Genomic DNA, 11,728 nt, shown 5'->3' on the forward strand with positions numbered 1-11,728 from the left:
AATCAGAAGAGATTGTGGGAGGAGGGGGAAATGGGATGTGAGAAGGAGGATTAGGTATGAGCATATCATCATCTTCAATGATAACAGACCTGCCACTAGTCATGGCCATTCCAATGATGGGGCCCACCGTCACCTCCAGGGGTGTAAGTACATACATCCATGCCTGTGCACCACCAGTTAGGTGCTTCTGCCTTTGGTTTTGTGCCACTTTGTCCTGCAAAAGAGAAGGAAATGCGTCAGTGAGTGTGGTGCAATGTGTTTGGGTGGTGTGGCTGTCATGGTTGAAAAGCTGGCAGCGTGTGCAAGCTGTAAGATGTGGGTGTGACGCTTGCAGTAGTGCTAAGTGTGTGAGAGTGAGGTGAATCGATGGATGTGAGTTATGAGTTGCTTTTGATGGAAATTATTGGTAGGTGAGTGATGTGGGTGTGGTGCATTGAGCAGTCTCTGAGCCTAGTGGTACAACTGATGGGATATGGCATTTGAAGATGTGTTCACTGACCTTGACCACTCGTGTGAGGTCATTGAACTTGTTTCGGCACTGCATCCAGGTCCTTGGGGCTAGACTCCTGGCATTGACCATTGCTCCGGCTATCTGCTCCCACAGCCTTCTGAGAGTTTGTCTGAAGGGCTCCCTGTGGATAGATGATAACCCACCTCTTCTGCATCTCGACAGGAGCCTCCAATGCAGATTTGGAAAATCTTGGCATCCACTCTCTGCCATGTTGTGCCATTCCTGTGTCTTTCCCAGGTCAAACTTGCTTTTAGAATGAATTCCAGAACCTGCCAAATTCCAGCCAAAATGCACCACCCCTTTATGAGGTGCAGGCTGACTTTAAGTGGTGCAAATTAGCTTGAATTCGTGCTAACCTCTCACAGTTTTGCACCCCCTGCTCAGGCATATAGCCAGTCAATAGCATGCTTCACCCTGGCTGCATGCTACACTCATTTAAATTGTACAGCAAAGGCTCACTAGATTTGTTCCTGGGATGACAGGGTTGTCCTATGATGAGAGGCTGAGTAAACTGGGCTATACTGTCTGGCGTTTAGATGAACGAGAGGTAATCTCATTGAAATGTACAAGATTCTGAAGAAGCTTGACAGGGTAGACACAGAGAGGTTGTTTCCCTTGGCTGGGGAATCTAGAACAAGGAGGCACAGACTGAGGTTAAGAGGTTGATTATTTAGGACTGAGATGAGGAGAAATTTCTTCCCTCAGAGGTTTGTAAATCTTTTGAATTCTCTACCTCAGAGGGTTGTGAATGCTCCATCGTAGAGTATATTCAAGGCTGGGATATATAGATTCTTACAGACTTAACCAATGTTTGGAAGAGCAAAATCTATAGTTGTACTCCTGGCTTTCACTATTCAAGTGAATAAACTTTTACATGTCCATTGTCAGGCGATGTTGAAATCCCAGTGACAAACGTGAGCTTTGGTTTGTGGTAAACCCTGACTGGAGAGATTGTTTCCATGGGCGATGGAATGGGATTGATGAGACTGGCAGCAGAGGGATGGGGACAGCATGAGAGGGATGGCACGGGAAGATCAGAGGCTAGGAATCCTGCGGCGAGTAACTCACCTCCTGACTCCCCAGAGCATGTCCGCCATCTACAAGGCACAAGTCAGGAGTGTGATGGAATACTCTCCACTTGCCTGGATGAGTGCAGCTCAAGAAGCTCAACACCATCCAGGACAAAGCAGCCCGCTTGATTGGCACCCATCGACAAACATTCATTCCCTCCACCACTGACGCACAGTGGCAGCAGTGTGTACCACCTACAAGATGCACTGCAGCAACTCACCAGGGCTCCTTCAACAGCACCTTCCAAACCCGAGACCTCTACCATCTAGAAGGACGAGGGCAGCAGATGCATGGGAACACCACCACCTGCATGTTCTGCTCCAAGTCACATACCATCTTAACTTGGAACTATATCGCCGTTCCTTCACTGTCGCTGGGTCAAAATCCTGGAACTCCCTTCCTAACAGCACTGTGGGTGTACCTACCCCACATTGAGTGCAGCAGTTCAAGAAGGCAGCTCACCACCACCTTCTCAAGGGCAATTAGGGATGGGCAATAAATGCTGGCCGAGGCAGTGATGCCCATATCCCATGAATGAATGAAAATAAAGGATGGAATGCACGCAGGGGCACGTGGAAGACTGGATCGCGTTATACACATGCGGCTGCCAAAGTCGTGGTGGCAGCAGGGGGTTGGTGAAGAACAAAAGCAGCGGAAGGTAAGGAGGGCCCAATAATAAAGTTACCCTGGCTGGAGAGATAGTTTCCTTGAGGGATGGGATAGGATTGATGGGAGGGGTGGATGAGATGATGAAATTGGTTAACTGTGCAAAATGGCAGGGACAATTATTTGATACAATTTATTGTTCAAAAGCTATTCCTCATGCTAAAAATGAAGATTCACTAGATTTGAATGAAAAGTTTTAGAAAAGCCGGGCGGTGAATTAAAAGAATACATCAGCATTGATTCTATAGATGGAGAAGGTGATAACAAAACTGTGCCCTCCAAAGTTTCTACACAATCTAACTCCATGACACTGTACAAACATAGACTCAAGGAAGAAACACTTAAAATGTTGCTATGAATCTTGAATCCTAAACAAGGACTTTGTAATGGAGCAAGATTGGTAGTTAGCACACTCTTCTTCAATGATACATGCTGAAAATATAACAGGCAGATTTCAAGGAAATAGAGTTTATTCCTCAAATAGAGTTGAACCCAACAGATGTAAACCTGCCTTTTCAACTCAGGAGAAAACAGTTCCCAATTAGACTTTAATATTCTATGAATATAAATATTTGAAGGGGAAAACACAAAGCCATACTTTTGACAAAATTTGTATTTATATTCCTAAGCCTGCTTTTACTCATGGGCAGCTTTTTATGCAGCTTTTTCCAGATGAGAAGTTTTGATTCTATAAAGTCTTTGGTGAAAGAATAACCAGGAATCCTGTATTTAAAGAAGTACTGTTGCAATAAAGATAATAATTTCACTGCAAATATTTTGTGGGTTTCTGGTAGTAATAATCTGTTTTTTTGTGATGTTGATTGAAGGATGAATACTGGCCAGGATAACCCCCTGCTCTTCTTCAAAATAGTGACATGGGATCTTTTACATCAACCTGAGAGGCCAAAAGGGGTCTTGGCTAACGTCTCATCTGAAAGTCTCATCTCCAACAGTTCAGCACTCCCTCAGTTTCACACTGGAGTGTCAGCCTTGATTTTTTGTGCTCAAGTCTTGGAGTGGGATTAGAACTCACAACTTTCTAACTCAAATCCAACTGAGTCACCGGTGACATGGTTACATGAAGAGACTAGAGAAACTTTGGTTGTTCTCCTCAGATCAGAGAAGATTAAGGGAAGGTTTGATTGGGTTGTTCAAAATCAAAAATTACACAGCTTGTTGTTATGATCTGGAATGTACTGCCTAAAGGTTGGTAGATGCAGATTCAATAATAACTTTCAAAAAGGAATTGGATAAATATTTGAAGGGGAAAACATTGATGGGCTGTTGCAGGGTATTCCCAAGCGCAGAGGCACCTGCAGTAAATATCATACTGTTTAAATGTTATTTGAGTAACCAGTAACGTATAATCTTAGTGAACAATGAAGAGGTTGCAAGGCATCATGGGGCTTAGCCAACTTGACCATATTCCACACAGGAGCTGAGTAACATAAATTCAAACAAAGACTCATTAAATGGAAAGCAGATGTCCTTGTGGAATGCTGACAAAGGTACCAGCCTGTAACGAGGTCAAGATAAGATGGTATGCGTACATGAGAACCAAGGATAATGGATAAGAGGGAATGGAAAACATCATGAGTAATCCCCTATCTGTCTATGGGCCGGTCGTGCAGCCCCTCCATGCCTAGTGACCACTTCTATTGGCTCTAATAATCAATGTATATGATCTATAATCGTTGTGATTGGACCATGTCCAGCCAGGATGGGCTGAGTAACTGTTTGAAAATGTATAAGTATTGATGATTTTCCTTTGTTCGGTGGAGAGGCATCTGGACAGCCCAGTGACCTGCTCCCCGCCGGCGTAACTAAATAAACTGTTTGACATTGGAGCAGACCTGAGTATTGAATAATTCTTCTAGATTCATTCCCGCTAACATGGGCTATGGGGAAAGAACAGGACAAATTGGATATCTCTTTCAAAAGGATAGGCATAGCATGATGGTCCGAATGGCCAACTTCTGTGCTGTATCATTCTAGGATTTCTGTGGAGCTGAGATTAGTCAATCAGGCCTTGGAGAAGAGGAACAGCACAACTGACAGAAGAATTCAAAAAATAATTCTCAGTTATTATGTCCCCTTCTTGTATTAAGAGTTTGGCTGTCTCTGGAATACTATAACAATTTTTTTTTTACTGTATTTAAAACCACTCTTGTGGCTGAAAGTTTTAGCTCCGTCATTAGAAATCTGAGATACATGGACTTGTCAGAAATGTTGTTTCTCAATTACCCATCACAAAAGTTGTGTGCTACACATCAGGTTACAAAACAGTCGCACATCTGAAGTTGATGGTTGGCTTCTTGAGAACCATTAAAGGATAATTACAGCCAAATGCTTGTGATTCCAGTTTGGTTTTCATTATCACCGATGAAATCTCAATCTCATAAACATTAATGATGTCACTGGTGATTCAGAAAATTGCACGGTAAATGTTTCCTGATAAGAGAGAAATCTAACCTATGTACTTACTCTTAGTTATCAGCTCAAGTTTGCCATCCCTACCTTGTGTCGAAGGGGCCTAACAGGGGGGTGCTGATAATTAATTATCCTTTAAACCTTACAAATTCAATGGATAGGTCTCATTATCAAAAGTAGTAATGTGAAGCGGCACAAAACTAAATGTGAGTTTTCACATAAGTAAATAGTGGAAACCTATTGTTCGGTAAATGTCCTTCAGACTATATCCCATAATATCAAAGTGCACCATCCATGAAAACAACAAAAATTGATAAGAACTTGCATTTAAACAACACCTGATCACCCACTCCCACTTGGGGCCTCTCAAAGCATTTCAGATCCAACAAATCAATTCTGAAATCCACTCATGGTTTATCTGTAGACAGGGTGAAGTTAACTTTACAAAGCCACAAATACATTTTAAGAGCATGTAGCTGCTTGATAACAATTGTAAAGGAATTTATTTTAGATATTCATTCTCCCAACTCTATTTTACTGTATCCCAGTTGTCCTTTCTGGGGTTTTTTTTGTACATTTTTGATCCAGTGTAAACCTGCAATGTAACTTGCCCGCCGAGAATTCCAATTGCACCTTGTCTATTTTAATATAATTATAAATAAAACATAATTGTTTACTAGCTCTGTTATAATCAATGCAACTTTAAGCTAATGGAGTATTCTGGTGTTAACGGCTTCTCGATTCCCCATCAGTTCAATGTACTTTGGATAACAGAATATTACAGTTCATTAAAATCCTGTATTTCTATTCCAGACTGATTATAAATGAGGTCCTCAGTAAATAAATCAAAATAGAAGAACAATTGGGTCACATTTAGTAATCTTATCCATTCAAATCAAAAATGTTCAAATTTCATGAGAAACATTTTGTTCTGTTTCCAGTGAGCCTTCGTCCAGCTGAAGAGATAATAAGTTATGTTTAAAAACAACCCTTTCCCATCCCAAAAGGCTCATTGTGAGTCATGGTTCCTGCAACAAGCAAATTTGCTGGTTTTAACTCTGACACCGCAGTTTATTTGTGGCAGTTTTTATTGATGTATTCCCTCATTGCCAAGGAGAGTGATCTTTCCCTTCGAGGATGTATCACACATCTCATGTCTCGGTGCAAGCACTGCAAATCCTCTGTCTCTGGCACTGGAATGTGCTGAGGCCAGGGAATTGCAAGGGGATGAGATGGCTCTTTCCTTGTTCCCTATCTCTTCTCAGGACAGCAGCTGCATTGAACGAGCTGACATCTCCCAGCATGTCAAGAACCATGACCACCTGTTAGAAGACTCGGTTTGCTGGAGCAGCACTGAGGTATCCAAAAAACTCATGGCAACAATTCTGTTGTTGAAAGCACAGTTACAGTTCCCTATACATAAAGGAGGCTCCTTACAACTGTTTGGAATATTTCATGCTGCTGACGAAGAATTAGCTGTACAGGTTGAGATGAATATCAAACCCAGTGGCCTATGTTTTGGTCCTGTTGTTTTGACAAGATGAAACAACGTTGGCTGGGATTTTGCAGCCAGCAGCGAAGGAGCTGCGCTCACTGTTCACGACGCTCACAGACATCCACAGACTACGTGGGCTTTTGAGCAGTAACCTACAGTATTCAGAGATCCCCACTACAAGTCATCTGTGACATATGTGAGCAGGTCAAGCAACAGTGTGTCTCTTCAACCAATCAGATTGAAGAATCCTCATTGAGACAGACAGGGAGCAAAACTAAACTCAGCAGCACCCATTATTTGGACACAATGGGGCCTTTTATATTCCAAAATGGCGTCTGCTGTGCACACGCACACTTCTGACGGGAAGTGGGCTGGATGCCATCTTAGCAAAGGGCTTGCGTGTGCACAGCTAACAACTGCCAGCAGAGAAGGCAGAATTTGATATCAATCAATGCTAGTTTAATGCTAGTGCTGCCATTTTCAAATGCTGCAGTCCAGCCTATGCTCCTCAACTTCGCACAGTTGAACATGACATTAAACGTCTTGAAGAACACCCCACCAGCATGATTTAAAGGTTAGTTGCTGGATTATTTCTTCTGGCTGCTGGTGCAATTGTATCCATTTTTGGAGCTTTCCCATACTTATCTAAAATTTCAATAGTCTATACAGCAAGTGATCTGACTGATGCTGAAGCTCTTTTTGGTGGTTTAAATGCTTGTGCTGAAACAAGTTGCTTCCAGGCATGATTGGCTGAGTAGGCTTCTCTTGGAATTGACAGCAAGAATAAAGAGAGACCAGACAGAGTAGGACACGGTGCTAGAAGAGGGAGGAGAAGGGGAAAAGGCTCTATGAAACAGACCATATCCACGGAGGGTGTTTACAGAGCAATGCTCTGACCTCAACTTGAGCAACACTCAATGCTTGAGATGTCTTTGTTTCACTAAAGAGATCGTGACTCAAAACTTCGAACTGATGCAGCCATAACTGCAACCTCAGGCAGGACACAGACTGCATTGCCTATGCCTGTCAAGGTGACTCTGGCTCTTAACTTTTATGTGCCTGACTCCTTCCAGGCTGCTGCTGGAGATGTAAGTAACATCTCGCAGTTTGCAGTGCGCTGCTGCATGAGAGAAGCCACTGAGGCTCTCTATACAAAGAAAGACAACTTCATTGCATTCCCTTTTGCCAGAAACAAGCAAATAGAATGAGCAAGAGGATTTGCTCGATTGTAGGGTGCCACTTGCTTAGCATGCACCTCATGTAAATTTTCCCGTTTTGCTGAACTGAAAGTGATTCCACTCTCTCGATGTGCAGCTTCTCGGAGACCACAGCCAGTGCATCATGCTGATGAATTCCTGTTATCCTGGTAGTGTTCATGATTCCTTCATTCTGCAGCAGTCCTCTGTATCAGCTGCATTTGACCCACCATGGCAAGTCAAAGGCTGGCTACCTATTGACAGGGACTATTTATTCTTGATATGGCTGATAACTCTGGCCTAGAACCCACATATGCATGTACAGCAGGCCGATACTGAGAGCCATGCTGCTACAAAGAACATTATAGAGCACACTATCAATGTCCTCAAGAAATGCTTCTGCTGCCTGGACTGCTCTGGAAGAACCCTACAGTACTCAGCTGATAGGGCAGCAAGATTTGGGGTAATATGCTGCACGCTACACAAACTGGCCATTAGAAGGGAACAGCCCTTGCCACCACCTACAGGTAAGAAGCTGAGGAGCAGAAATACGAGGAAAGGGAGGAGAAAGAAGTGCTACAGGAGGTGGAGGATCAGGAAGAGGAAGGGAAGGTTCAACATAGACAGTCCCTTTCTGCCCAGGCTCTATGTTCTCCCTGAGTGGTTGCAACATGGATTGTGAAAGCTTGCTGATCTTCAATTGAGGAGACTGCAGATGGCCTTGGAGAGTGAGTTCGAGTAGCTTTGTGCCTAGAAGGCTCAGCTTCAGAATGTATTATCTTTGCCTGTGCTGCAGTCGTCTGGACTGACTGAATAACAGGCAATAGTAAAGGAACTGGTGGAGTTTCAGGGGTGGGAGCAGGAATGTTGCCATCCTGAGAGGACAGCAGGCTCATTGTCCATGGAGCCACTGCCACTCTCACAGGGTGGAGCTGTAGCAATCCTAATAATCTATTGGAGAACAGATCACTGGACTGCTGTGAAGCCCTTTTGAACACTCGTGTCCAGAGCCATGTTGGCAGCAGTCTGATCTTACGCTACAGACCTTTAATGAAAGCTGTTTGTGCTGCAATGGAAGCTGTGGCATTGGCTATCAGACTCTGCATCATGGTGGGTTCCACAGTATGCTGATGGAAGTGACCACCCATTCCATGTTGGAAAATATGGACTCCAAGCTCGGCACAAACCCGTGTGCCAGTTGGTGCTGGTCTCCTACATGCTTCTTGATATTGGGAACAGCTTTCTGGCAAGCTTTCCAGTGTGCCAAGCATTTGGTTGTGTACAGCTATCAGACTTCTATATCCTGGGCCATCAAAGCCCTCCTCTCTGAGTTCTCTGCAGCTGAGCCAGTGTGTGACCTTGCCCTTGGTCAAGCAGGTACCTGCAATATCCTTTCTCCTCACTCTATCTCCTGCACACGTGTGCCCGGTGTCTCATCATGTGCCGATCCCACTTCTATCCAAACCTCTAAAATACTCAGTGACCGTCTGTGAGCTGGTGGCTGAGAGTGTAAGATCAAGTGATGATGTCTCTTTATCTTCACTGTCTTCATCCTCTTCCATCATTGACTGAGAAGGTCCCAGCTCTTGGTTATCTAAATTGAAAAAGAGGCAAGGGTTGGGTTGTGGTAAGGGGAGAGGAGAAAGTAAGAAGTGTGAGCTTACACCATCTGCAACTTCTCATTCAGAGAAGATTGAGGGATAAGGGAGAAGTGGGATGAGAAGAGGATTAGGTATGTGGATACCCTCATTCGCAATCATTTCAGCACCAACAGTGGCCATGGCTTTAGTGATGCCCTTCCCATGCTGGCCAGCACTGTCTCCTTCACGGGTGTTAAAATATGCAGGTGCACTTGACCTCTTCCGGTTCTTTTCTGCTGCCTCCTCTGATGCACCACGTTCTCCAGCAAGAGGGAAGCATGTCAGTGAATGTTGCACAGTATGTTTGGGTGATGTGGCTGTCAGGGTGAAATAGCTGGCAGTTTGTGTGGAGCTGTGATTGTGAGGTTTGCAACAGTGTTAAGCATGTGTGGGTGAGGAGACATATATGAGTCCTACAGTTAAGTACTGATTGAACGAGATTGTCAGTAGGTGAGTGATGGGCGTATAGTAAATTGAGCAGTGGATGAGTTTATTGGTGCAGTTGATAGGATATGCCATTTGAAGATGAAGTTACTCATCTTGATAACTCATGTGAGATCATTAAACTTCTTCCTGCAGTGCATCTATGTTTGAGCGGTACCAATCCTGGCATTAATCTCTGCCACTACTACTTTCCATTGCCTCCTGAGCATACGTCTGGAGGTTCTCCTGCCTCTCTGCAAATACAGACATGGCTCCTCCATTCCACCTCGTCCACTAAGGCCTCCAGTATGTTATCAGAGAACCATTGATTTGTCCACCTGAATCAACTTTCAGGCAAGCCTTTGAATGGATACCCAGCAGTAAAACAGACAGGAGGCTGTATAAATATGCAAATCAGTGTCTCACAATTGCAACCTACAAAGAGAAATGGGTGGAGCAAGTATGGAAAATGACAGTCCCATTTCTTTAACCATTAAGAGACCTAACCGGCAATCCATAAAGCTACTGTAGGAGGTCTCTCCAAAGTAAGTTTTTTTTTTAAAGAGATTTTTGTGGAAGAACAAGCAAATGTGCTCCTCTGGGCCCCACAAAAATCTTCTGGCTGGCTGGTGGCTCATTCTCACAGCTCCCCTTCACCCCCTCCCACCACCCACTCCCCACCCCACCCCACCCCACCACAGGCCTTATCCACTGACTGGCTACATGCTGAAGTTGTCTGATTTTCCAACTTGGGAAACGCTGAGCTACAGTGGGGCATCAGTTCGCCACCCTCAGCTCAGCAACAAAATGGCAATGAGGTCCGAATCTGAAAGCAGCATTGCTCATTGACAAATTTGAAATTTAAAACTGCAGAATTGAGTAGGGCTCAGCAGCCCACACCTCTAACTCTTGAGCAATCTAATCACAAAATAAATCTAGTCTTCATTAACCAGGAAAATTACAGTGTTGCTTCTGAGTCCAGTCCTAGCTACCACAAGCCTAGACCTCTCAAACTGTCCCATCACCATTACAATTTTGATTGGAACTTGAACTTTTAAATGTTTGAATTTAATTAAACCTCCTTACATTTTCACTTGCATCTTTTGAATGGCTGGTTATTTCAAATTTCATGTTTATATTTTAAGTTTTTGTTGTGGAACGTATTGGCTGTGTTCTGTTCTGTGTTTATTGTGATTGTGATCGCCAATCGGGTTGGTCCCTGTGAACCATGTGACCAATAACAATAACTGATATCATGGCCTTGCCTACATTTATACAGATGCAAAACTTTTAGGCCCATACTTTGCTCACAGCGGTGAAAGAACAGTGTTCGCCATTCATTACATTGATACTGCCCAGAGTTTTCGTAGGCTATTAAGCAACAACTTACATCCTCTCTACAGGAGATCTGGCACCTGTATGACTATATCTCTTCAACTAATCAGATTCAAGAATCCTCATTGAGACACACAGGGCTGAATTTTACGCTGCCCCAGTGGGTCAGATGGTGGCGTGGGGGCGGCGTAAAATTGAGTGGGGGGCTCCGGGAGACCTACCCATCCCGCTTCCGCCTTCGGCCAAGTTTACAGCATCGGGTGGGGATGGGAAACGGCCCACCGGTCTGAGGCCGATCAAGGCCCTTAAGTGGCCACTTAATGGCCCTCACCCACCTCCACGGGTATTTTACTCATGGCAAGTGGACGTGCTGGGGATGTGAAAGGCCACCCAGCAATAGCTGCCGGCCTTTCCGCGCCCGGGGGTGCCATGGCAAGCAGGCACAGGGTGCCCGATTGAGGGACATCCCCACCTCCCAACCCACCCCAGGGACCCAAGACGCCCCCCTCCCTCCAAACGACCACTCCAGCCTCACCACGGAAGGACCGATCCTCCTGGTGAGGCAACCTTAACTTACCTTCCCTCCAGGTTCCTTGCCGTCGGCTCGGCTGCAGTCCCAGCAGTAGCCACGCTCCCGGTGGCGCTGCTGAGACTAAGAGCTGCCGGCCCGCTAATTGGCTGGCAGCTCACGGAGGCTGGACCTCCTCCCTCAAGTGGGTGGTAGGGTGAAGGAACCTTGGATGACAAGAGATATGGAACAGCTAGTCAAGAGGAAGAAGGAAGCTTACTTAAGGTTGAGGAAGCAAGGATCAGACAGGGCTCTAGACAAGGTAGCCAGGAAGGAACTGAAGAATGGACTTAAGAGAGCTAGAAGGGGACATGAAAAAGTCTTGGCGGGTAGGATTAAGGAAAATCCCAAGGCGTTCTACACTTATGTGAGGAACAAGAGGATGGCCAGAGT

Source organism: Heterodontus francisci, chromosome 26, assembly GCF_036365525.1.
Source record: "Heterodontus francisci isolate sHetFra1 chromosome 26, sHetFra1.hap1, whole genome shotgun sequence".
Classification (NCBI taxonomy): Eukaryota; Metazoa; Chordata; class Chondrichthyes; order Heterodontiformes; family Heterodontidae; genus Heterodontus; species Heterodontus francisci.